At 42.1% G+C, this 3,657-nt stretch overlaps 1 pseudogene across 1 annotated transcript; it reads left to right on the top strand.

Annotated features, from left to right (window-relative positions):
- Positions 1-1,935: 1,935 nt before the first annotated feature.
- On the top strand, positions 1,936-2,951 carry LOC308161507 (putative nuclease HARBI1; annotated as a pseudogene). The gene has a single exon. The product of its transcript is annotated as a putative nuclease HARBI1 (transcript).
- The last annotated feature ends 706 nt before the right edge of the window (positions 2,952-3,657 follow it).

The raw sequence follows: 3,657 nt of genomic DNA, 5'->3' as shown, positions 1-3,657 counted from the left end.
CACGACTTTTTTCCGCGTGCACGCGCATAAAACACGCACTGGCATTACAACCACTGTATAATTTCAACTTTCACCCTTAAAATGACCGTGTGGGCCATGGAGAAGTTACCCTGTCAACTACAGACACTGAGGTGGAAGAGTGACCGGTCTATGGACGTCGGTACGGTCCAATACCCAGTGTCAGACAAGGAGGAAGTCTAGTCAACAAGGCTAGTACAGGCCTCACAGCTACACTCAGGTTAATAAAGGTAGCAGATGAATATGTGTACTATGTGTCTGTGTGACATGGCTACATTAATGAGCAGAGATGAATGCTGCAGTCAGTAGTACAGTAACTATCTATTTCATAGACACATGATGGATGATGATGGAGAGTGATGGTGGTCAACACATCACAGCAGGTCAACACATTCAATGATGTATCACAACCAGACCATGTCAGAAACACAACCAGACCATGTCTGTAACACAACCAGACCATGTCAGAAACACAACCAGACCATGTCAGAAACACAACAATGCATCAGCTGAGTTAAAGAAAACCAACTCTTACCTTTGATGACAGAACATGAGCCGTGTTTACCCGTACCTCCGCCTTGCCCCGCGCATATTGCTATGAATAATTCGAAGATAGGTGCTTGCACGTTAGGTGCAAGGCTGCTTGGTTAACCCATTAGCGGGAACATTATTAGTTGCACAAAATAGGCTGATTTAATTTACCATGAACATCAGAGACAGACATTACGAATCTTCATTTAAAATACTCCGGAAGCCCGAAGTCCGGAAAACCGGAAGTCGGGAGTCCTCAGCATAATGCATTGTCTGCAATACAACCGGAGATTTCTTGGCCAGGGCGCACAAATGTGCGTCCTGGCCAAGAAATAGAGACAGCCAATTGGAGCGCTGCTACAGCTCACGTGTAAGCCAAAAGTATTCGTCCTGGCATAGACTTGCATTGACACGGCGCCCCGCGTTCTCTCCCTATGTATTTTAACAGTGAGTTTTACACACACACACACACACACACACACACACACACACACACACACAGATAAAAATGTTTATTGTATTGGAGGATTTTTAATGAATGCTGATAGGCGCCGACAGAATATCAGCCGCATTTTGTGAATAAACAATGTTTATTTAAAAAAAAAACTTTTACAAATCGCAACCAGGAAGTGAAGGTGGGGGCGGCGCCCCAGCGCCCTCTATCGGCCAGCCGCCACTGGTGAGCACCCCTGCCCTAAGGGGTTAACACAGTATTCTGCCTCCGGTGTCGTGTTCTTGAGCCCCCAAACTACTGTGGCATAACAACACTTTTTCCAAAAATGTACTAAATAAAAATAAATGTCCACACACAATACCCCATAATGCGAAAACAAGTTTTTAGAAATGTCTGTGAAATGTATTAAATTGGAAAAGAGAAATACCTTGTGTCATTCATACCCTTTGCAATAACACTCTTAAAATGAGCAACAAATGAGCAACAATTACTTTTTTTATTTAATCAATTTTAAATTGACTCTACAACACAACAAAATGTGGAAAAAATGAAGGGGTGTGATGACTTTCTATAGGCACTGTATATTGTGTTTGGCCCAAACGTGTCAATATAGATATGAATTTTAAGCTATATCGCCGAGCCCTAAAAGACAGGGCCGGTTTCGGAGACAAGGCTTAAGCCTAGTCCCAGACTAAAATGCTATTTAAACTGGCTTAACTGAAATTCACTTGCACAGACGTAGCTTAAAATAGTCGTGGATTAAGCCTGTTCTGGATTAAACAAAGCCGATTGCAAAATGTAGGATTAGAGCTACTCCAGGACTAAATTGGACTGAATTGAAGCTTAAACTAATCTGCCAAGGAGGCAGGTTTAACTCCCGCTTAGTAGGCTAGGCTACTGTTTGTGAAACTGAGCTTGGATTGTTTGGGAGCATGGACTATTTGGAATATCTAAATGAGGACCAACATGCACGACAAAGGCCAGCCAGACGAATACTGCTGGATAGGAGTGATCCATTGAATCAGTTTGATGAAATAACTTTTCGAGACCGCTTTCGTATGTACAAGGAAAATGCATTGGAGATAATTACTTTGCTTGAGCCTAGACTTTCCTCTCTGTCTCAAAGAGGAGGGCCTGTGTCCAATCAACTGCAAGTTCTGATCACTTTGAGGTTCTTGGCATGTGGAATCTTTCATCGTGAAACTGGTGATTTGTGTGGTGTCAGTGAACCAACTGTATGTAGAATAGTTCACAAAGTCTGCAGTGCCATTTGTGAACTGAGGAGTCTTTACATCAAGTTCCCTGATGCTGCTGGGCAAGCCAACTATAAAGTGCAATTCTATGAATATGGGCACTTCCCAGGAGTGATTGGCTGTATAGACGGATGTCATGTTCCCATCAAGTGTCCATCAACTCCTGATGCAGAGGAATACAGGAATCGTAAGAACTGGTTTTCAATCAATGTTCAGGGTGTATGCACTCCTAATTTTGAGTTTTCAAACATTGTTGCCCGTTGGAAAGGTGCAACCCATGATTCAAGGATTTTTCTCAACTCTTCATTGTGTGCACAATTTGAGAGAAGACAACATAGTGGACTACTACTTGGTGATAGTGGATATGGTCAGAGTAACTATTTATTCACACCACATCTAAGCAGCAAAGGTACAACAGAGCTCATATCCGTACTAGAGGGATGGTCGAGCGTATGTTTGGAGTATGGAAAAGTAGATTCCAGTGCTTACGAAATACGCTTCGTTTCAAGCCAAGAAGATGCTGCAAAGTGATCATTGCTACAGCTGTGCTGCACAACTACCTGAAGCAGCATGGCTGTCCTGATCTGCCAATGGAAGATCAGGATGATGCAGATGTGCCCATGGCAGAGGCAGCCAATGACCAGCGAGGACTTGCACACAGAGCTGCTTTCACAGTGCAGCACTTCAGCATTTAAATATGGAATGTATTCATTATGGTATAGTTTTGCTTGCATACTGTTTCTGTACAAAATTACAATAATGTAAAGCAAAATTAAACGAGTGAACCAAGGCTGGTTAAAATGTAGTTTGTGATGATTAATACTCACTCACACTCACATGCCAAATGACAATACATTTATTTTTATTTTTCACAATTCTTCATATTCACCATGGCTACTGGTATGCAGAATTCTTTTTTGGAGCATAGCCCTCTGTCCCAATTTCATATCCAGTTCAACCTCTAGAATTCTCATTTTCATTTCATGTTCTTCTTTTAAATATGCATTTGTTTTATTTTATGAAATTCTCTGGCTAACTTTTCATGCATACAGTAGTTATCTTTTTTGTCTCTGTCTCTGTTGGATGGTAGCAGCTTCATCTCCCAGGGGTGCCATAGCAGATGTGGAGGGTTCAGGCTCGTTGTGAACTGGCTCTTGATTGGTTTCCTCTGGAAAAAAAAGACCGCTGTTACAAACTCAAATAAACTAATATGGTCCTGTAACCAATTTACTTCCTGAGGTATATTTACCATTTGTGCTCAGTTCTCCATGTTCACTGTCCAAATGGTCATTGTCTGGTATACCATCCAGAGGTTGCTGGTGCTCTATTATACCAGACAGCAAGTCACCCAATTCATCAGATGTGTCCTTTATTGGTGGTCCACCACCTGTAATAAATCGC

Source organism: Nansenia antarctica, assembly GCF_963989245.1.
Source record: "Nansenia antarctica genome assembly, chromosome: 7".
NCBI classification, from domain to species: Eukaryota; Metazoa; Chordata; class Actinopteri; order Argentiniformes; family Microstomatidae; genus Nansenia; species Nansenia antarctica.
Note: the sequence above shows the minus strand (reverse complement) of the source record. Positions and strands in the feature narration are given on the sequence as shown.